Source organism: Dromiciops gliroides, chromosome 1, assembly GCF_019393635.1.
Source record: "Dromiciops gliroides isolate mDroGli1 chromosome 1, mDroGli1.pri, whole genome shotgun sequence".
Lineage (NCBI taxonomy): Eukaryota > Metazoa > Chordata > Mammalia > Microbiotheria > Microbiotheriidae > Dromiciops > Dromiciops gliroides.
In genome coordinates this window covers 470,545,965-470,570,524 of record NC_057861.1, presented here as the reverse complement: position 1 = coordinate 470,570,524, position 24,560 = coordinate 470,545,965, and the positions used below count along the sequence as shown (strand labels likewise).

Genomic DNA, 24,560 nt, shown 5'->3' with positions numbered 1-24,560 from the left:
ATGATTAGTGGACCTCCTGCCTTGTAAATCACTGATGGAATGGAATTAGCACCCAGTGCTTTGCTACACAACCAGAAAGTAATGGCATTTAAAACTTCTCTTCAGTTAGGCTAGTGAGGGATTGATTTAAATCTGAGTTATATAGTCAATCTCTTCAGCATTGGTTCATGATGGTCTATTGAGAAAACTATAGACATGTTTAGCCCATCTCTCCAGCATCATCTTTTATTACTGACGCGTGGCTCCATCAGCACAGAGTAGTTGAGATGCACCAAAGGTCTTTATCTCATAAATAGCCTTTAGGGCATCATAAAATAGATATAGATTGTCGCTACCATCATAAAATTGAATTTCATCTGCCTTCTTACTGACCCAAGAATCCTGCATCTCTCTTAGCTTTGATTGCACTTTGCTTTTGATGAGTTAAATCCTACCTTCTTGGAGACAAACAAACTATCTTGCTGGTAAAGCTGTGGAATTCTCATTTTTCATTTAGGAATTTCTGAATTTTTCGAAGCAATCCTGATGTGTGTGAGTGTTTTGACCCAAAGGAATAAATGCAGTTCTGCAATCAGATCTCAGAAAGCTGTCCATTCCTGCTCCACTGTTGCCAAAAATGCTGGTTGAACTTCCCCTACAAATTAGCAACAAACTGTTTAAACATGGAGAAGCATTCTAATCTGTTGACCTAGAGTCTTCTTTTTTCCCACTTTTTAAAAATCTTTTTAAAAATTTGTTTGTTTGTTTTTGTAGGGCAATGAGGGTTAAGTGACTTGCCCAAGGACACACAGCTAGTAAGTGTCAAGTGTCTGAATCCAGATTTGAACTCAGGTCTTTCTGAATCCAGGGCCAGTGCTTTATCCACTGAGCCACCTAGCTGCCTCCAACCTAGAGTCTTCTGATAATCATCTTACATTGGGGCTGCCACTGTTGTTGAATGTGAATGTTTAGCTTGGCGATGGTGAGTCTATGATCAGTCCAGCACTCTGCACCACAAATTGTCTTCATCATTCTCACTTCCTGTCTGTCTCTTTTCCTTACAATGACATAGTCTATTAAATGCCAATGTGTGCTGTGAGGGTGCATTCACGAAGTTTTATTTCATTTAGGTACATGAAAGACAGTGTATGTGATGAAGTCATGAGGTGCACAAGTCTTCAGTAGTAAGTGAGCACTGCTGTTGCTGTTTCTGACTCCATTTCTTCCAAGGACTCCCTACAATGTCTGATAGTCTGTGTCTGCTCTTACATTAAAGTCACCCAGAACTATAAGCTTGTTTCCTTTAATTTATTGATCATGACAATCTCCAGCTCTTATAAAATTTTTCTTTGACCTCATCAGGATTCATTAGAGGGGTAGCATACTTATTGATAATGGTGGCATGGTGCTTTCCTACAAGTGGCAATCGAATTACCATGATGATGTCCTTCAGTTCTTTTGAGAGGCATATAAGACTGTTGAATAAATTTGATTTGATTGCAAAACCTATCTGGTGTTCCTTATCACAGGGAGCACTCCAGAAAAACATCTATCAAGCTATGACTTTGCTATTATTATTTTTGTTTGTCCTTTGTTCTTGATGAGGACCATGACGGTGGGCTGATGTCATGACTTGCACTGAATTGGATTTAAGTGAGGGGGAACTGTGCAAGATCACCAACCTCACTCTCTCCTCCGGGATCCAATGGCTAGATAGATAGATAGATAGATAGATAGATAGATAGATAGATAGATAGATAGATAGATAGATAGATAGATAGATAGATGACTGGAGATGGCACTGGATGTTTAAGGCAATTGAGGTTAAGTGACTTGCCCAGGGTCACACAGCTAGTAAGTGTATGACATGAGATTTGACCCTCAGATCGTCAAATGTAAATCAGATTTAAGTGAAGCAGAGTTGCATGAAATTGTCAGCTCTCTCTTCCAGAGTACCCAATATCCAGTGGCAAAAAAGTCAGCATAATTGATGCTGACCCATAATGCTGTGGATGATTTTGGTGTCTTTAAAGTCTGACCAAGTTCTAAGTGCTCCATAGAAAACCACCTTTATGGCCTGTTTGAACAAAATATTGATATCCACCTATTTCACCAAGGAAGTCTTCACCTGCTTGGGGTAGACATTTCCCTAATTCACCAATGGGTTTGAGGTCCATTGGTTACCCTCAACCTGGCTTAGCCCATCTACAGAGACAGTTTTATCAGGGCGTGGCCTCTGCACATGCTAAAATTTCTTGGAATCACAGGTGAGAATTGTGGCAGCTAGACACCTAAAGTAGATGAGAAGCCCTGAAAAGGGCTCAATAGCACTCATAACAGAGGTGCTAGTTCTCTCTGAACATCCCATGCATTCTTTTATATCAATTCGAATCCAGAAAACTAACAAATTAAATAACAAAATAGAAATTCTGAGAATCAAATAATAGATGAACAAAATTAAAAATAACAACCAAAAAAAGCCCTAATTAATGAAAAAAAAAACTGAAAGTATTTGGGGGTTTATAGGAAACCAAATAAAATATATAAACCATTAGCAAGTCTGATTGTTTTACCAAAAAAGAGAAAGGAAAAACAAATTACTAGTTTCAAAAATGTTAAAGGAAAAATTGTAATTGAAGAAGAAATAAAGCAAAGTATTAAGAACTATTTTGTCTAATTATATGCCAAAACTGAAAGTTTAAATCAAGAAGACAAATAGTTACAAAAATATAAAGCACTTAGATTAACAGAAGTAGACATAAAGAATTTAAATTACCTAATCTCAGAAAAATAAAATAAACGTCATAAACTCTCTAAACAAAAATCCTAGGTCAAATGAATTTATAAGTGAATTTTAACAAACATTCAAAAAGTAATTCATTTCTATATTACATAAACTCTTTGTGAAAAAGGAAAGCATTCTGCCAAGTAATTTTTATGATACAGACTTTGATACTTGAACAGGGGAGAGACAAGTCAGAGAGAGAAAACAATAACCGGATGTGACTATTATATATCATGGTTAAAATGTTAAATAAAATATTAGCAAAGAGGCTCCGACAATAAATCAGACTGTACATTATGATAAGGTATGTTTACTACTAGGAATATGAGGAAGTTTGAATCAATACAAACAATATATAAATACAGATGAGGTATTTTATCTATCATATTAGCGCTTCCTTAATTTCTTCCATTCAATCTTTGAATATCTTTAGCCAAAGTATTAATTTCTTTTTAAAAAATTCTTATTAAAATTATTCCATAGTGAATTATTTCCTTCCTCCACGATTTTACTTTGTATTTCTTTTAACCCATTGTGTTTTTAAGTGTAAAGATTTTTTTTCTCTTTGCTCTAATATACAGCTTTATTTTTTTAATTAGGACTTTGTTCTAGTGTCAGAATTATCACAGTTCAGCACTGTTGAATATTGTGGCTAGGCCCAGGTGCTATCTCACACTACAGGCCCATAGTAAGATGCTTTTGGGATGGTGTTATTCTAGGTCAGGTCTGACCTTTGCTACAGTCTGTAAGTCACTTCCATATAGTCTCTTGTTGAGAAGCTGCCTAGAACCAATCTCTGACTTCTAAAGTTCTGTCCTGGGGTCTAAGTCCTGACTTATGGTCAAAAGTGTTGGCTGGCCATAGTGTTAGTACCAAGCCCCTCCCAAAATCTACATCTACATCTTTCTGGAATCTTAGTCCTGACTTGTGGCCAAGAACTAGTCACAGAGTTGGTACCAAGCTCCTCCCAGAGGCTACAGATTTGCCTTTCTTCTAGGTCTTCCCTAGCTAGGGGGATAACTTTGTTAGTTCTCTTATGCAATCACTAGGAGATTTAGGCCTTAGTAGATTTCGGGCTGGTTCATTCTAGATGCTTGTTTGGTGTCCCCAAGCCCTATACAGTTATCAGAGGTCTGCAGCTTCAGGTCTTACCCTCTAGAGCAGCATCACACTAGAATCTTCACTGGTTTTAGGTTGATCTTATGGAGAACATCCAGATCCTATGTGCATTGAATTCAGCTATTTTTTCTTGAGCTGTGTCTTTGAGTAGGCCTCAAGCCCAGAGTGTACTTTGTTTCAGTTCCTGTCCTGTCTTTTGTGGAGAAAAGATTTAAGTGTTTTGTTTTATTTTTTTCATTTTGAAATTTCATTTTTTGCTCTCTATTATAAATGGATGTTCTTTAGGGAACTGGGTCTGCTTAGCATCTTTCATATCATCATCTTTACTGAAAGTTGTTGTATTATATTATGTTATTAAAAGCATATATTTCCAATTAAGGAAATTGTGTTTGCTGACAAAGGCATTTTCTGGGCTTCTTATTGTGGCAATTGGTTTACATTAGTTAATTTTTTGTAAATATTATAATCATTGTTGATGTCATTTCTCTTGTCAAATTCCTATTTTGCCTTATAAATAATTTGTTTCAGAAGCAAAGTATTTTGATTGCAAGTATTATTTGAGAAAAGAGAATAATGGAGAGGTCAAACATCTTTTAAAGTATTAAAGCAAATAATAGAATTCAGATTTTCTGACTTCCTCTCCTATTCTTTAATTATTTGAATCTAGATGATGTATTCACTATGACTTGTTTTTTTCTTCTATCACCGAGATAATTTTTTTTCTCATTCCCCATAATAACCAACCAAGGTATATGAAGAGTTCCAAAATAAGCTTATTCTTCCCAACCATTATTGCAAATGACCTAGCACTGAACAGGAGGCCAGAAGCTCCCTCAAACTCTTTATTCTACAAAGCTAGTTTAGTGGAGATTTGTTTTCAAAGAATATGCTAATTCAGACACCACTATACCACTTTTCTTCTTGGCAGAGATTGGTTTTATGTGATCTGAGAGCACACTATACTTCTGAATATCCCATGAATAACAGCTTTTTGGGATGAGTTACTTAACCTCTCTGTGCCTCAATTTTTCTAGCTATAAAATGAACAACTACAATACAGAGTCCACAGGGAAATGATAGGATCCAATGTGAACATATTTATGAAAATTGGGCATTTCCCAGAAAAAGGAGTAATGTATTTCCATTTTCTTTTTGCCATTTTAAAAACAATCATCACTGTAATTATCACATAATACCTGTAAATATAAATAAACAATTTTTTAAAGTTTTAAAATCCATAACAGTGGGTTTCAGAGCTTTCTGAGATGTATCCTATTGCTGTTCATGATTTATGTCAGCCAAACTAAGTGCATGTCAATAGCATCTTTACAAAAAAAGCAAATAATTATTGCTGAAAACAACAAGCAAGACAAATCAGGGTTCTAGTTCAATTGGATGGTAATGTCAATTTTGGTACTGTTGAACTGCTTCCTGCACATTGATCCTTCTTTAGCTAGTTAAAATCAAAATCATTTTGACCCAACATAAGAACTGAAAGTCAGATTGTGGCTATAAATTCGTATGGGTCTCTAGATGGCATATAACTATTAGAATTAAAGGATAAACATGCTTTTAAGTGTGTACAATATATCCCCCCAACCCCTTCAAGTTCTGCATCATTTTGTTGTGGCTCGCAATCGTAATGAAAACACAAAAAAAGAAAAAGGAGAAGTGGCTTGCCCATATGGTCCATGGTACACTGATGGCTAGTAATTTACTTTGACTAATCATTTTTCAGTCTTCTAGGTACAAACCTAGAAAATATAAGAAGCTCGGAATTTCTTTTCCATTTGCAAATAAGTCATTTTAGCAAAGTGTGGCCCCAACTATTCTTCTCTTAGCATTTATGTTTGTGAAAAGATCTGCTCAAATTTCTGGTACAGGAGCAGCTGTTGCTTAGGCGAGACCACTACTGGGGCCCTCTTTTCACTTAGCTCCTGTCATTCCCCTCCCCTTTGCTCTGTCTCTCTCTATCATGTGTTCTTTTGTCTCTGTCAAAGCAAACTCCCCTTTGACCTCTTGGCTAGCTCCAGTCTACCTCTTTTGTCAGCTTCCACGTACAAGTTCCACCCTAAATCAAGCATTGTCTGAGTCTGCAGAAGCCAGCACGTGCCCACATCCCCCTAATCTTTTAATTTCACTCTAGGAAAAGGCAGCTGTTAGTGATACACGCAATGCACAGCTGTCACTGTGGCCTGCTGCCTGCTCCGGAATAACAATGATGGAAGTAAGAAGTGGAGTTGAGGGACTACAAGTAATGTATCTCTCTCCACTTTCTTTTTCTCTTTTTTCTCCCTGCAACAGTTGGACACATATGCTACGCAATGTGTGATCAGAAAAAACCCCTTTCCCTTCCAGCTTTTCCTTAACTAGCCCCATACCAGACCACAGCACACCCCTCACAGACATCCATATTTCTATGTCGTAACCTCTACTCCTCAGAATGCAGAGCTTGTTGATATGTATTAATATCATCCCTTAGCTACAAATTTGATCATCTATTTTGTTATAGGTTATGAAGGAGGCAGGAAAACAGTGACTTGATGCAACCTCTACACATGCCCCCTTTAGAAGCTTCAGCTTCTTTTCATCTCTTATTCTGTAGTAAAGAGCATAAAGCAGGGATTAACTATTTATAGGTAAATAATGATCATCAGATTAATTTTAATGTAAATTTGATTGGTCAACATGAGTAGAATGAGATAGCAACAGTTCACATTCTCCTAAACTTTAAATTATTTTCTCCCTCAATGCAAGACATTGGATGCTCCATTTCAAAGACTAGTAAAGTGAGCAAATATATATTAGATGTAGTTAGCATAATAAATATAAATGCAGGGTCAGCTAGGTGGAGCAGTGGATAGAGCACCAGCCCTGGATTCAGGAGGAACTGAGTTCAAATCTGGCCTCAGACACTTGACACTTACTAGCTGTGTGACCCTGGGCAAGTTACCTAACCCCCAGTGCCTCAAAAAATAAATAGATAGATAAATAAATGAGTAAGTAAGTAAATAAATAAATACATAAATAAAATGCAAATTCATGTTTACCTAGATCAAGAAACAAGAAAGGTCTTTAAGGATTTGTCAACCTCTCCATATTCTTTGAACAGACACAGCAGGCAGAACTCTTACTTCCCTTTTCTAAGGCTCCGTTTCCTCATGTGTAAAATGAAGTTTCTGAACTGTATGATCTTTAAAGTCATTTTCTGCAAAGTTTAATCCATGATACTATTTCATTTTGCAGAATATGCAAGATGAAAAGGAAAATCCCAAATTGCATGCAACTTGATTAGTCCTACCAGCAGAGATGAGATGCCTTGAAAGCAATTCTTTGTGATGATTTTTTGGAAAATATAGAGTTGTAAGTGTGTTGTAAACATCCGTTTCAGAAGCAGTTACTAAGTGTTGTATTGATTCTTTATCTGTCAGGCTCTGTACTTTTACTTTATTTTATTTTTTCTTCTTAGAGGCTTCACACAGCAATACAGATCTCTGGAAGTACAGCCCTGGAAACCTTTATTATAAAAGAGTAAACTAATACCAAGACATGACTTGTGCAGGTCAAAGATGCTGGGGGGTGTGGGTTGGGGGGCTGGTTTAGGGGAATACTTGTCACTGACTTTATCTCACTCAATTGATAATTTTAAAGTCATTTAAAGAAATATGACCCTAACCAGAACATATGGTAGATTGTGCACCTGCCTTGTGCCTTGCACCTGCTTAGCAATCTTTGGCTGTCAGGCAGCCTATCCTTGTGTTAGGGGCCACAGGGCAAAAGCATTCCAGCTCATTTGCATACTGGACTGAAGCCACGTGCCTGGACTATTGGACAGATTTGACATAACATATCATTGCTTTTAAGATCAGCAAATCTGGAGAAAGCTATCAGTATTGGTAACAAAACAGATGCCTGATCACAGATGAATGCTCTGGCATAATCACTCAGGCACAGATACATACACACTAACACACCATAATTATTGTATAAAATTACATTTTCATATAGTACACAAATACAATTATATTTATGAGTTAGATTTGGTAATAAAAAACAATAGCTTGCTTAAAGCAAGAGACAAAAATGCAAATCATCTAGGTATAGGCAAATATATGCTGAAGTCTCCAGCTGTCTCACAAAGTGTCCTGTAAATGTCTAATGGCAAAATCATAGTTGAGGAATTTTTTAAAAAATCAAAACTGTTTACTCTATTTTTTCAGTTTTTGTTCTGTTTCTATTTTGTGAAAAAATACTAGAAACATTCCAATGTGATATCCACAGCTAGTTTTCCAGCATTTTTAAATAGGTAAAGTTATATTTCCACAGCACGGTTTGATAGACTTGGGAGTAAGAAGTCTCTGCTTTAGCATTTATTCTATGTGACCTTGAACAAGTCATTTATCCTTTCTAAACCTCAGTATCCTCATTTGTAAAATGAACTAACAATCCCTGTACTACTGATTTCACAAGATTTTTTAGGACACTTTGTTAACTATAAAGCACCACATAAACATATTTGTGTAATGTTACATTATAACCACACATAATATTATGTATGGTTCCAAAAGAGGGGAAATGTGGGTAATAATCACCTGTCTTTGGGATAAAAATAACAATCATTATTTATTTCAGTAAAAATAAAGAAAATCTCTTTAAACATTGTATTTTTTCTGTTGTCTTTTTTGAACTCTTTCACTTTCTGCAAACAGATTTGATAAAGCTCAAAAACTGGATCTCTGGCTATGCATGTCATCTAATCAAGGTTCAAACTTCTAAGCCATTAGGATAATACAACAGAGTGGCTTAGTTACAGGAAAATTTCATCCATACTCTCATAAAATGCTAACTTTAAATACATCCAGGAATTACTCAAGCCAAATACAGATCTGACTCCTAGAATCTACAGTGAATTGATCTATTAGTGTGTGCCTGAGGGATTGAGCCTAGCATTAAACTAACTGACTCCCCATCTGTCATAGTATCTAGGGCATTTTTGCTGCTTGATTGGTACAGGACTTGAAAAGACAGTACAAGATAGGCCATGTGGCAAACTGGACTCTTTATGGGGGGGAGGGGAAAATTTAAATAAAATATTGTGACATGACTGGTTAATCACAGCAGCTGATGGCACTAGAGTTCTATACATCCTCTTGAATCAAGAGCCTACATTCCTGGCAGTTCGCTCTTTGCATTATTAATTCAGAGTCATCCCCCTTTAATTTGGAAGCCAGATTAAGATTTTACCCCTTGCAGAACAAAGGTGGAAAAGGCAGGCCCACATTAAGGCCATTAACAAGAACAAGGGGAACTTTAAAGGATAATTTGAGCGAATAGAAGAATGAAATTTGGCTTATACCAGAGATTCTGGTTTAGCTCATTATACCAGACAGCAGATGGAGAGTAGCCGTTGCTGGGCAGAAATCTGGAGATCTGAAGGGATGGAAAAGAGGGGAAGTGAAGTTTTTCCAAGTACCTCTTTTTTAGTCTTTAGAATTAGCAATAAAAATCAACAAATTGATTATTATAGTGCTAAGTACTAGTGTTGAGGGGAAAATGCTTTTATATATTTTTTAGAATGTATGTAGTCCCACAAAGTGCCACCCATTATATATATTTTATTTTTACATTACATTTTTCCAGATATTAACTCCTCACACACATACTCAGTAAGTCATCTCATCAAAGAAAAAAAAGAAAAAAGTATCAATTCACCAAAACTAACCAAATAATTGACTTTGACAATATATGCTACATTCCTCATCCATACTACTGCATCCCCACAATGAAAGAAGTTCATTTTTTCAACTCTTCTGGCCAAGCTTGATCAATAAAATTGTACAGTATCAGTTTCAAGGATGTTTTCCTGACTTCTTCACATTTGTTATATCTTGCAGTTCAATAATATTCCATTACATTCATATACAACAATTTATTTCCTAATTAATAGGCACCTAGTTTCCATTTCATTGCTAACACAAAAGTGCTGATAGTAATATTTTGTTATATATATATATATATTTGTGCATGCATGTATATATATCTCTGCATACACACACATATATGTATACATACAATCTTTCTATCTTTGAACTTCTTAAGTTATGCATGTATGATCCTTAAGCCTAGACATGGATATTTTAGTCATTTTCTTAGAATGATTCCAAATTACTTTTCAGAATGGTTGCATTACTTCACAACACTACCAGTAGTCTATTAGTGCACCAGTCTCCCCATAGCCCTTTCAAAATCAATTTTGATATGCATCCCCCCACAACTGCAAGTCTTGTCATAGAGATATCAGATTCTAGAAGTGGCTGTTACAAATCAATCAGACCTTTTTTTTTTTTTTCCAGAATTCATCCGTCTTGATGATGATGACTTTGAAACTGTAGGAAAGACTTCTGAGGAGAAGGACATCTACCTTTGAAGCCACTCAGAGGGGTAGTAGGCAAGGAGAGCATGGTGTGCCTGATACCTGGAGTCTTTCTTCCTAGCCTACTTCTTTTGGTATGATCCCATTTGTGGTTATCAATATGTTGATACAAAGTTATGGAGCAAAACTTACTGGATGTATTGAATAAAGTTGCTGCACAGCAGATGAAAGTTTTGTTCTCCTACTCCCTCCCAAACCACATTGCTTTGTAAAGTGGAGCTCAACTAAAATATCATATTCCTGTCAGAGTATTAGGAGATCTCTTCAAGCCCTTCTTGTCTAGCGTGAGAAAAAGGAGACAGAGTGAGAGAACAATGAGCTGTCCCTCCCTGCTTTCCAGGAAAAAGTTTTCAGTGCTCACACTTTTGTAACCTTGATTTTATATGACATTTTAAAATTTGATATTTCAGTAGTTTAATAAGAATCAGAAAAGCTGCCATCAGTCCTGATTAGTGTAGCTAATGATGTAAAGATAAATATGTAGAAATTGGGAGAACTCATTTTGCCTTTTAATAAACATAGAATTATTCCTTTTCATTGTGAAGTGAGTTGAGAGAATAGGTAGGAACTCTTGCTCTGAGACAAAAGAGACAAAGAAAGTTTTCAACCCCCAAAAATCATTCTCTATGAGATTCACAAAATGGAAAATTAGATATTTTCTCAAATCCTCATGAATTTCCAAAGGTCTTCAAAATTGGGATTATGCCAAGAAAAAAAAGGAATTATTTTTAAAAATATGCTTGTCCTTTTTATTTGTTAATTTTATTAAAATTATTTTTAATAATGAACATTTTTATTTATAGTTTTGAGTTCCAAATTTTATCTTTCCTCTCCCCTCCCCCTTCCCTGATGTAGTAAACAATCAGATATGGGTTATACATGTGCAATTATGTAAAACATTGCCATATTCGTCATTTTGTGATAAAAGAAATTCTAACAAGCTAACAACCTGATAAATTAATAACAGAGAAGTATTAATCCTAATATGTTTAATCAACACCCTTCCCTCATGAGTTTCCATCCTCTGATATCTAACAGGGAAGCAAAACTCATCCCCAATGGCTCTATTTAGCAAAAATTTTTGCTGCTGCGGCTTCTGCTACAGTCCTTGCCAGCAAATCCTGCTTCAACCTTCAATGAACAACACACTTTAAATCCTCCCACAGCCTTGCAGAGGAAGGGGAAGTAAAGGAAAATAAAAATAGGGAGTGTTCAGCCAGATAACTAAAAAACAGGGAAGAGGGATAAGATCTCAGCATGGGAGGGGTTTAAGGATGGGGGTGGGGGGCAGTTAATCTGTACCAAGCCTATCGGTAAGTAGATTGGCATAGAGATGGGGCCAATTGTGTTCCCCCAAATAGGGAATAGACTGAAACAGTGTTGAGGTCCAAAACCCAGGGAATCCACTATCAAAGAGGGATGAATTAGCAATAGAGGAATATAAGGCAAAAAAGATCAAAATTAACAAAGATCTCAGGAGGAAGAAAACTTAGTTTAAAAACTTGAACACAAGTATATAAATCAACAGAGGGAAAGACCTCTAAATGAGTCTAGACATCTATAAATAACTATTGTAAGAAAAAGGAAATTAATGAATATTTCAAAAGGCAGAGGATCCTGCCGATTCCTAAGAGAGCATACCACATAATGTTTATGAGTAGTTCAAAAGAGAAATAAGAATATTGAAAAGAGAAATTTGAAAGTGAACAAATGGCAGAATTGTGGCCTGCACAGTGGAAATAATTAAAAGAACAGGAAAAATGATTCTATTAGAATGAACCTCTAAAAATTGAGGGAAAAATTGATTGGGAATACAAGTATCCTGAAGTAAAAGACAATCTGGGAGAAGCAAAATTCATTAACTTTAAAAGCCACATTAATCTTAAAGACTAGATGCATGAGAATTCAAGAATAATGTTTCCCAGAAGATGATAAAACCAAAAGCTTGAACAGTATAACACAAGAGATAATATAAGAAAACTACAGGTTAAGCAAAAAATTAAGCAAAAAAAAAAAAAAGGAAGAAAAAGAACCCCCCAAAATCCTAATATGAAAAATATTAGACAAATGAAGGAAAATATAATTCTAATTCTCACAACTTTAAAGAGGAATGAATTTAATACCATAAAACAAGAGATATTGACAGATTTAATAAGAAAATAATATGGTTTACATGAAACAATTAAAAAGCAAATACATACACACAATAAAATTAAAGTCTGGAACAATATTTATTATACATCAGGTGAATCCAAAGTAGTGGTAAGTTGCAATCATGCTGTCACACAAAGGAAAAACAAAAATTCACCCAAAAAAGAGATAAATGAGAAATGAGAAATTACATTGTACTGAAATGGTAACTCTAATGATGCCCATGATATCCCTCTCTCATTTTAGAATAATCAAATAATCAACAAAAGTAAAAATATATGTTGGAAAAATTGATGGAGAAAATAGAGATAGAAGATTTATAGTATTTTTATGACTAAAGGATATACATATTTCTCACCATCTTTTAAACTTTTACAAAAATCATAACATTGTATGAAACACTGTAGATAATATAAATAAATGTAAAAACAAATAGTAAGCATATATTTTATATAACATAAAATAATAAAAATAGTAATGAGCAAAGGACAGAAAAACAAATAGGAATAGAAAAACAAATTCAGGAATAAAGCAAGAATATTCATTCCTACTACAATTTATCTGATGAAATTATAGAAATGCTAACAATAACAGTGACAAGAAAAAAAGAAGAGTTGTAAAGATAGGCAAAGTCCAAATAATGCTATCTCTATTTGCTGATGATATGATGTTTTCCTTAGAAAATGCTAGGGAATCAGCAAGTACACTAATTAAGATAATAGCTTCTACTAATCTGCAGAAAAATAAACCCTTAAAAATAAATAGATTTTCTACATAATAGCAACAAAAATTTTAAAAAGCATTAATGAGAAAGAAATAGGAATTCTATTAAAATAACTACAAAATGCTTAAAATATTTGGAAATTAATATAATAAAGCACAGAAAATATGCATATAGATTCAATTACAAAGTACTCCTTAAAGAAAGAAAGATTTGAATAGCTTGAGGAAAATTCAATGTTCATAACTGGGCCATGCCAATAAAATTAAAATAACAATATTGCCATGTTAATATACAGTTGTAATACTATGGTAAGTCATGTCAAGATTGCAAGGATTTATTGGTTTTTAGACATGTGCAATCCTTTATGACTCCATTTGTGATTTTCTTGGATAAGAAAAGGGAATGGTAAGCCATTTCCTTCTCCAGCTCATTTTACAGATGAAAAAACTTTGAGAAAGAGGGTTGTGACTTGCCTAGTGTCTCACAGCAGGTAAGTGCCTGATGTTGGATTTGAACACAGGTCTTCCTGATTCCAGGCCTGGCACTCTATCCATTGTACCACCTACCTACATTTAAAGATTTGTTATGTATCTATTATGTGATGTACTAAGGATAGAAAGAAAAGAAAAACAGCCCCTGCCCTTAAGGGGCTCTCAGACTAAGTGAGGAAGAAAACATGCAAACAATTATCTACAATTAAGACATATCCAGGATAAACAGGTGACAACTTTGGACAAAGACACCAACATTGAGAACAAAGAAAGGTTTTTTGCAAAAGGTGGGATTTTTGCTGAGACTTGAAAAAAATCCAGCTAAGTCATAAGGCAACTATGAGGAGGGAGAGAAGTCCAGGCATGGAGTAAAGCCAGTGAAAAATCCCTGGAGTCAGGAGATGCTCTGTCTGGTGAGAGACAGGGACAACAAGGAGATCTGTCACTGGATTGTAAAATACATGGAGGAGAAAAGGTATGACTCTAGTGGTAGGAAGGGGCCAGGTTATAAAGAGTTTTAAAACTAAATAGGATTTCTTAGTGGAATTTTTTGAGTATTCATAGTGGATTGGAGTGGGAAGAGACTAGGAGAAGAACAACCAGAAGGCTACTATAATAGTACGGCACGAGGTGATGAAAGCCTGCACCAGAATTGTGGCAATGTCAGAGAAAAAAGAGGGGTGTATATGAGAGAGAACTGATCCAACTATTCTGGAGAACAATTTGGAACTATACCCAAAGGGCTATAAAACTGTGCATACCCTTTGACCCAGCAATACCACTATTAGGTCTGTATCCCAAAGAGATCATAAAAAAGGGAAAAGGACCCACATGTACAAAAATATTTATAGCTGCTCTTTTTGTGGTGGCAAGGAATTGGAAATTGAGGGGCTCCCCATCAATTGGGGAATGGCTGAACAAGTTGTGGTATATGAATGTAATGGAATACTATTGTGCTGTAAGAAATGATGAGCAAGGGGGCAGTTAGGTGGCGCAGTGGATAAAGCACCAGTCCTCGATTCAGGAGGACCTGAGTTCAAATCCGGCCTAAGACACTTGACACTTACTAGCTATGTGACCCTCGGCAAGTCACTTAACCCTCATTGCCCTGCAAAAAAAAGAAAAAGAAAAAAAAACAAAACAAAACAAAATGATGAGCAGGAAGATTTCAGAGAAACCTGGAAAGACTTACATGAACCTATGCTGAGTGAGATGAGCAGAACCAGGAGAACATTGTACACAGAATCAACAACATTATGTATTGATCACCTGTGATACACTTGACTTTTCTCAGCAATACAATGGTCCAAGATAGTTCCAAAGGACTCATGATGGAAAATGCTCTCCAGATCCAGAAAAAAAAAACTGTGGCATCTAGATGCAGATTGAAACGTATTACTTCTATTTTTTGTTTGTTTTTCTCTTTTGAGGTTTTTCCCTTTTGCTCTTCTTTCACAGCATGACTAATGCTGTGATTGTACATATATAACCTATATCAGATTGCTTGCTGTCTTGAGAAGTGGGGATGGAGGGGATGGAGGGAGAAAAACTTGAAACTAGAAATCTTATAAAAACAAATGTTGAAAACCATCTCTACATGTAACTAGAAAATAATAAAATACTTTTATGAAAAGATATCTCCTGCATTATTTTAATTTTAGCTTAAAATAAATTTTAAAAAACTGTTTTTTTCACATCCTGATGGGACCCTTCCTCTACCGGTCATATGCCAGACTACACCGTACTCCACTGAAATCCTTCCAGTTCCTGTTTACCTTTCCTAATCTTCATAGTGACTATCTTATCCCCATTATCCACAACTAGTCTGGACCTAGGCTATGTTGGGGGTGGGGTAGGTTATTCCATGTGGCTGGGGGTGGAGTTGGTACAGGAGTTTTTTTACATCCCCCTTTCCATTCCTTGTCCCTCTTTCTGTTACCCTCCAGGGCATTTTGGTCTTTGTCTTATGAAAATGAGGGCTATTGCTGTTGCAAACCCTCTCTTAACCACACTGAAAGGTTCCATCTCTTATCTGGCCAATTTTTTTTTCTTTTTCCTATAATTTTTCCAGTCCCTTCCAAACCTCATATTTGTTGTAGACTCAACTGGCAGGATTTTACCAAACCATTATAGTTTGATTCCTCAGGAGTCCTGCTCCCTCTATAAATAAGAATATTCCTATGTAAATTCATGCAAGACCTTTACTCATCTGCCCAGCCTGAACAAGCACATTTTCTTTTGTCTTCCTTTTTTCATGCACAAGTTAAAAAAAAATCAAAATTTAGATTTTTGGGACCTAATTTCCCTTTCTGTCATTAGTTCTAGGGAGCTACATTTTCCACCACTCACTGCTTAAGTAACCTGCTGGTGCTGGGGGAGGGAGTGAGGAGAGGGGAGGGAGGAGGGGTCCACTCCAGTCTGTTTTCAGGCAAGACCTGAATGACAGCTTGAGGGGTGGAGCAGGCCTTCCCACAGTTAGGGCCAGAAATGAAAGCCCTCAAAACTTCTAAGATGCTTTCACCATTTGCTGAAAGGAAAATTCTTCATTTGCCCTTTCACCCTGATTAAGGAGGGAAAACTCAGGACAAAGAGAATTAAAAAGGGTTTATTATAAATACCTCAAGCTGTTATTGTTCAGTCATTTTTGGGTCATGTCTGACTCTTCATGACCCCATTTGAGGTTTTCTTGGCAAAGATACTGTAGTGGTTTACCATTTCCTTTTCCAGCTCATTTTACAGATGAGGAAACTGAGGCAGACATGGTTCAGTGACTTGCTCAGGGTCACACGGCTAGTAAGTATCTGAAGCTGGATTTAAACTCAGGAAAAGAACCTTTCTGACTCTAGGCCCAGTACTCTAAACACTGTACTACATAGCTGTCCTTGCATTGCTGAGCTACCCTTTATAATAATAGCTTAAATTTATTTTGTTGTTCAGTCATATCTGACTCTTAATGACCCCATGGATCACACCCATAAGGTAGCAAAATGTTGAAGAGCTGATCAGTGAAGATTAGTGATGACTTCAAGGTGGGTCCAGCTTTTATTGGGACCTTTTTTTTTTTCCAGGGCAATAGGGGTTAAGTGACTTGCCCAGGGTCACACAGCTAGTAAGTGTCTGAGGGTGGGTTTGAACTAAGGCCCTCCTGAATCCAAGGCTGGTGCCTTATCCACTGTACCACCTAGCTGCCCCTATTGGGAACTTTTGTAATAAGATAAAGATGATTTAGATAGGGCAACATCAACAAAAGAGGTTCGGCTTTTACATCTCAGTTCCTTCCCAAGGTAGGAAGGAATACATGACAATTTCCAGGTAGGGGGTGACAACTATGAAAAATATCCAGGGACTGGGTAACAACTCCCAACACTGATTGACAAGCTGGAAATAATGGATCATTGAGTCAGAAGAACTTTTAATAATACTTTGCAATCCCAGTACTAATTCCTACCCTCAAAGAACTACAGTGATTCATAGATATAAAAAGTGTTTCCTTATCAGTTATTTTTTTACACTATTAAAATCACAGTTCCATATGCCCCCAAACAACAATATTCATCTTAGGCATATTGGAAACAGATAGTATGATGTAAAATAATGAAAACTTTAAGATTTTTATGTGGCTTGTGAAAAGCCATTAAGTAAACAGCAAGCATTTATTAAGAACCTAATATGTTGCAGGAATTGCACTTGCTGTTGAGGATCCAAAGATAAAAATAAAATAGTCCCTACCATTAAAGATTACCTACTCCCAGGAGAATTACATTCCCACATGTACACATTGGTGTAGCATAAAGATTGGATCTGTGATTTTACTGGCATAGAGAATTTCCAGGGAGGAACCTCTACGAAGGCACATTGGCATTGTCTCTGGAATTTACAGCCTTAAAGACTTTATCTAGAGCCCCTCACCCAACTTCCCCCAGCCACCACCAGTAGGGGATGGTCCTCCCCAATAAGGGAACTTTCCACAGTCAGATTATCACCCCCATCAGTCCTCTATAAAAGGATTTTCTTGTCTCCTGCTCAAGGAGATAGATATCTCAGAGCCACTCCTCTGTGCTGTAAGGGCCAAATTTAATATGGGGAGTGTTAATTGGGCGGCTCACTGTAATATTGGAGTAAGAAAGGAGATTAATAGCCTCTTTAAAAACCAAAACAGGGTTTATTAATAGGAACAAATTTAAACCACAAGTAAGGGTAATAGAACTAGGAACAAAGAAAAAGGTAATAGGGGAAGGAAAAAAAATATAATCTGCAACTCACTACCACCCAGAAATCAGCCGCTCTGAAGAGGATCAGCTGCTCAGCATCCCAGCTTCTTTCTCCCTTTCCCACTTATGCCAGAGAGCTCTCCTCCCTTCTCTCTCCCAGAAGCCTCCTCTCTCACAGGACAAAGGGCCAACCACACACACACACACACACACACACACACACACACACACACAGCCCCAAGCTAATTGGCTGGTCACCCTGATTGACAGAAATAACAAGCAGCTCTACAAATGCCAGCCCCCCAGCTTCTGGATGCTGAAGATCACCTGACTACCCTCACCAGGCTTCCCATCATTATAATTTGGCCAGGCCCATGAAGGCTTGGGTGTCCAGCCTGGGCCAGTGTGCACAGGTGTGCTGGGGCCTCCAATCCTAGCCAAAGATGGGGTCACAGAAAATCCAAATCACAACCAATTCCTTACAGTGCCATACCTTCTCCCCATGGGAAGAAGTCTAAGGATTACTCTCTTGGTTTTCTTTCCTTAGCACCCTAGATAAATGATTATTTTATTCTAATTGGATTTGTGTGAAAGAGGGTATAATTCTTTAAAGAGGAATTCTAAGAACCCCTATCCCAACCCCCCCACAAATTTCCCCATAACAGGAGATTATTGAACAGGCTGAAACTTTTTCCATGACATCTGAAAATTTACTTAAAGCATCAAACATTCCTTGAATAAGAAGCCAAAAAGGAAATCAAGGCTTCCCAACTAATTTGACTTGAGGAAGGATTCATCTAACACCAGCTCTGTAGATATGAAAACCACTTCCCTCAATCAGCCTATTGTGAATCCTCTAAATGTAGTTTAATCTGTAACGTGACTTAGTTTACCTACAAAGTCTGTTTAGCTAGGTTTGTTTCCTTAGTGGATGTATGAGATTATGATTCTGTTTAACTAAATTTGTCCAATTTTTATGACACTGAAGGGAGAATGGGAAAATGAATCTGTCTTTTTAAACTTTTATGGCTTAAAAGAATTGCAACATTGCAATATGTTTTAAAAAATCTTATTTTTCTCTTGCTCTGATGAAACTTTGTCTATAAGGAGCCTTACTAGAGTGCTGACCCTTTTTCAGAGATTATTTCTCTACCCTTCCTCCACCCCAAGCCCCAAACTGTTCTTTTTTTTTTTTTTTTTTTTTTTTTTAGTGAGGCAATTGGGGTTAAGTGACTTGCCCAGCTAGTAAGTGTTAAGTATCTGAGGCCGGATTTGAACTCAGGTACTCCTGACTCCAGGGCTGGTGCTCTATCCACTGTGCTACCTAGCTGCCCCACCAAACTGTTCTTAAGCGTAATAAAACCTAGAGCTTTTTTAACTCTATATTTTCTGTTGTGGTAGATCTATTTTGGCACCACATGACCCTAAAAAGGAGATTTTATCAAATAACAAATTTGACAAACTATGCAGGGACAGGGAGTAAGGTTGGAAGGACTAGGGCTTCCATTTCAGAAGCTCTCTTATTTGCAGAAGTTTGCATTTACCTTAGAAATTTTGAAGGGGAAAAACAGCTGAGTCATAAAATTTGCTCTCCAATTTGCAGAAAGGGAAGCAAATATATATTTTATGAATGTCCTGTGTATTTCTATGTATTATTATATAGTTTAACTTTTGGGTTTTGTTTCTTACATTTGAAAAATGAATCTGTTGAAATTTTGGGGGTCCATAGTCTGAGAGCAGCCCAAACATTCTCTGATGAACAAGGCACTGTGATTCCAGTATCTAAAGCTATGGCTGAACTGAGAAACTTTGGGTATTAACAGGCAGGACAAGCCATATTTGCTTTTATCCAAATCTTCTTTCTTTTAGCCTCAATCTCGCAAGCAAGAAATTTGTGTATTGCAGCCATTGTCTCTGAGTCCTGAGAGGATCAGTGGATGGTGAAGGTTGATTACTGGGTGGTCTAAATTGAGATCATTTGGAATGGTCTAAATGGCCACTTGGAGTAGGGCAGATGGTTGGAAATATCTCAGTGGCTCTAGTTTAGTTAAAACTCCTGTGATGGTTTAATCAGAGATCCTCTTTCTGGTCTGATCACTGAGCGGTTCTGTTTGTGAAAAATATGCATATGGCATATGCCATACTGAGGATAGGTCAGAAACCACTTGGCCATCTCATTCTATTTATTATCTCAATTGTCTATTCTACAGTGTTATAGTTCCCATCATCAACAAAGCTTTGGACCGACATGAGATTTTATTTTAAGGGGTTCAGTGAATTAGTTTCAATAGTTCTGATTTGGAAGAAAAAAAATTGTTTCCAAAATCATTCTTCTTTTGGATCCCCGATTCTGATTCAAAAAATATTCCTGGTTTAAAAAAATATTTTTATTCTAAAGTAGTCTGTTTCTTCTAATGATACTCCTACAGGTTGCTTCCTAGTTAATTTGGAAAATATTGCCTTCAAGAAATCCAAATCATCTAAAGCTCAGTTTTAAAAACCTTTGTGGAAATGATTGTATAGGGTAAACTTCAGAAACTATATGTCTGTGTGTGTGTATCCTTGTCCCAGAGAAGGATCCTTTGATTTTAACATTTCTGCATGAACTTAGATTGGCTATAGAAAATCAATATTTGTATAAAGTAGTTTATTGGCACATTTGATCAGACGCTGAGAATCAAAGTTCTGCCGTAAGTTTTTTAAAAAGTCTGCCCAACAATTAGTTTGATACTTTACAGGTGTGTCTGTGAACTTTGATAAGCAAGAAAAAAATGGCCTCCTTGCATACAAACATCCATCTGCATCAGTTCTCATATCTTACTCTCTTTGAGCAGCACATGCCTATGCAGGTTGGGAAAATAGCCTTGCAAAGGATCATCCACATGATCTTCTTGACTCAGTTTCCCCACTGTGCTATTTTCTTTCTAAACAGGAAATTTTCCCACCTGATGAATTCTGAGCTTGGCTATTACACATTGTGAATACAATGGAATCTTGTTGTATGATTGTATGCTCAAAAAAAAAAGTTAAATATGACTCCTCTTACCTGGAATCAAACAGGAGTAAGGAACCTTTATCCTGATAAATTTTGTCAGGTCAGTCTATGCTCTTGAAGGGACAATCTTGATTTTATTAACATAGTTCCTCCTTCTTGCTTTCATAGAAAAATTCTACACTCAAGGCAGGTAATTTGTTACTGTTATTTTTAAAAATATAATTAATTATGTTGTTGCAAAACTCAAATATCTGTTTTTATATTAAGATGCATGTGTGGGGGCAGCTAGGTAGCACAGTGGCTAAAGCACCAGTCCTGGATTTAGGAGGACCTGAGTTCAAATGTGACCTCAGACACTCAACACTTACGAGTTGTGTGATCCTGGGCAAGTCACTTAACCCTCATTGCCAGACCAAAAAACCAAAAAAACCAAAAAACAGATGCATATGTGAAAGACCTTAATAACTTTGTCATCATTATTTGTTTTAATTTCCTAGCCTAAGCAACTAGATAAATGCATGCTTAGGCTTGCTATCTAATTTCTTGTTAATGATTATGCATTCATGTGTAGCAACACATTTACACAATTATCACCTCTTTTCTAGAAGCTGTGATAATGATGTGTGTATATGTTTATGCATCCATATACACACATATATGTATTCATATACACAAATATATCATACACATGCACACCCTTAAATGTGGACCAGGACAAAGATGTGATATGATAAAGATGTAAAAGCTTTAAGTTTCAAATTTTATGTAAGAGTTTTTAAATTTTAAGGGAGTACTGCACTACACTTTGAAAAAAACCAAAAAATTATATTGTTTTCACTAAAACATATATGTATACATACATATAGATAGATACACACATCTGTATGGTCAGCTTGCAAACATTTCTATTAAGAGGAATAACAAAATAGGTAAACATGATATTCCTGGATATATATGTGCATGTATATATGTACATATATAATATATAAACATTTTTATTTTGAAAATTATTAGGTGCTTGCTTCGGCAGCACATATACTAAAATTGGAACGATGCAGAGATGAGCATGACCTCTGCACAAGGATGACATGAAAATTATTAGGAATTAGATATAAAAATGAATAAAATATTGAACATCCTTTGGGTTCAAATGAATTTACACAGATTATTTTTTTTTTGTAAAAAGCCCCCTTTCCCTTCTTTTTTCCTGGGATATTGCTTTGATTATGTTTTAGTGAGAAGTTCCCAAAATTGGACCGGGGATTTTACATATAAAATTTCATTAATTATTGTAGATGTTTTCAAATCATAATGTTTCCTGTTTTGAAGGTTCTATCTGATAATATTAAGAAGCAAAGGGGGGGGGGCGGCTAGGTGGCACAGTGGATAAAGCACCGGCCCTGGATTCAGGAGTACCTGAGTTCAAATCTGGCCTCAGACACTTGACACTTACTAGCTGTGTGACCCTGGGCAAGTCACTTAACCCCCATTGCCCGCAAAAAAGAAGAAGAAGAAGAAGAAGAAGAAGAAGAAGAAGAAGAAGAAGAAGAAGAAGAAGAAGAAGAAGCAGCAGCAGCAGCAAAGGGGCTCAGCTCATTTTACAAGTCAGTCACTTGTGGATCTTCTTTTAAAGATTCTTACTTCAATCTGTAGATAACATTATCCATTTTAGGTACAGAGTTCAGGTAAAAACAGAAAAAACAAGTGATAAGTAAAAACTAAAATTCTGTCAACTTTCAGGTGAATTATGGGTTCCTAATTTGATGTTCTTCATATAGCTCTATTTGAAATGTTAGTTCCACGAAATTTGAACTAGTTTTCACAACATAAGCTAGTTACTGGAAGACCAAATTTAAGAAGTTATTCTATGTCTTTTATTAAGTCTTATCACCAAGAGGTTTTAGCAGTTTTACTAGGGAATCTCTACAAATACCTAAGAAGGATACCTCTCTAGGACTGCCCCAGGCATAAAGCCTATTCCAGAATTTCCATGAGAAACTGTTTCCCAAGATCAGGGATAGCTAAGATTCAAAATGGAAAATGCTGATTAAATAGACATTTGGAGTGGGTTACCAGGAACAAGCTGGATCAAGGAGAACTCATTTTATTTAATATTGATGATCATTATTGTATTATTTTTGCTTTAATGTTTCCTGGAGCTTATGCTGCAGAAATATATGCCCAATGGATAGAGCACCAGCCCTAGATTCAGGAGGACCTGAGTTCAAATCCGGCCTCAGACACTTGACACTTACTAGCTGTGTGACCCTGGGCAAGTCACTTAACCCCAATTGCCTCACAGAAAGAAAGGAAGAAAGAAAGAAAGAAAGAAAGAAAGAAAGAAAGAAAGAAAGAAAGAAAGAAAGAAAGAAAGAAAGAAAGAAAGAAAGAAAGAAAGAAAGAAAGAAAGAAAGGAAGGAAGGAAGGAAGGAAGGAAGGAAGGAAGGAAGGAAGGAAGGAAGAACAAAAGAACAAAAGAAAGAAAGAAAGAAATATATGCCCAACTTCTAATATGAATACATTTTTTAAGTATAGGACCAAGAAAGGTATTGCTATGATCTATGATCAGTATGAAGGATGGTGATCATTTTTCATCTTTGCTTTCCTTTTGTTAATTTTTATTATTTAGCGGAAGTCAGGGTCATTTCTCCTAGTTAAGAGGTAATTAGCTGGTTGAAACTTGTCCAATGGGAGGTGAAATTTTGCTTTAGGTCTCAAACATTCCTAAAAGAAGAAACCAAAAAGGGAGTCAAGGCTTCCCAAATATTTTGACTTGAGGAAGGATTAATCTGACAACTACCCTGTAGGCATGCAGATCTCTGTAGGCTTGTAAATCAATCAGCCCAGTATGAACCCTCTAAATGTAGTTCAATCTGCAACCTGACTTAGTTTACCAATAGTCTGTTTAACTAGGTTTGTTTCCTTAAGAGATAGATTATATCACAATTCTGTTAAAGTTGATTCAACTTTTACGATATTGAAGGGATTGTGAGATTATGAATATGTCTTTTTTAACTTTTATGGCTTAAAAGAATTTATAGTCACTTAAAATGATCTAAATCATTATTGATTAGAGAAATGCAAATTAAAATAATATTTAGATACCATTTTACAACTACCAGATTGGCTAAAATAAAAGGGAAGAGTTACAAATGTTAGAGGGAATGTGGAAAAATTTAGACACTAATTCTTTGTTGGTAGAATTGTGAATTGATCTAACCATTTTGGAGAGCAATCTAGAATTATGCTCAAAGAGTTATTAAACTACCTAGGTCTTTTGACCCAGCAATACCACTACTTGGTCTATTTTCAAAGATAATTAGGGAAATAATAAAAGAATCTATATGTGCTAAAATGTTTATAGCAGCTCTTTGTGATGGCAAAGAACTGGACTTTGCAGGGATTCTCATCAATTGGGGAATAGCTGAACAAATTGTGGCATATGATTGTTAAAGAATATTGCTGTGCTATAAGAAATGAGGAGCACAATGACTTTAGAAAAACATGGAAAGACTTGCATGAAATAATGAAGAGTGAAATGAACAAAGCCAAAAAAATACTGTTTACATAAACAGCAATATTATTTTAAGAACAACTTTGTTCTTTTTTTTTTTTTTTGTGAGGCAATTGGGGTTAAGTGACTTGCCCAGGATCACACAGCTAGTAAGTGTT

At 36.2% G+C, this 24,560-nt stretch overlaps 1 non-coding gene across 1 annotated transcript; it reads left to right on the top strand.

Annotated features, from left to right (window-relative positions):
- The first annotated feature begins 21,902 nt into the window (after nt 1-21,902).
- Nucleotides 21,903-22,007, top strand: LOC122737675. The gene has a single exon (XR_006354481.1). It is a non-coding gene; the product is annotated as a U6 spliceosomal RNA (small nuclear RNA).
- Nucleotides 22,008-24,560: the final 2,553 nt, after the last annotated feature.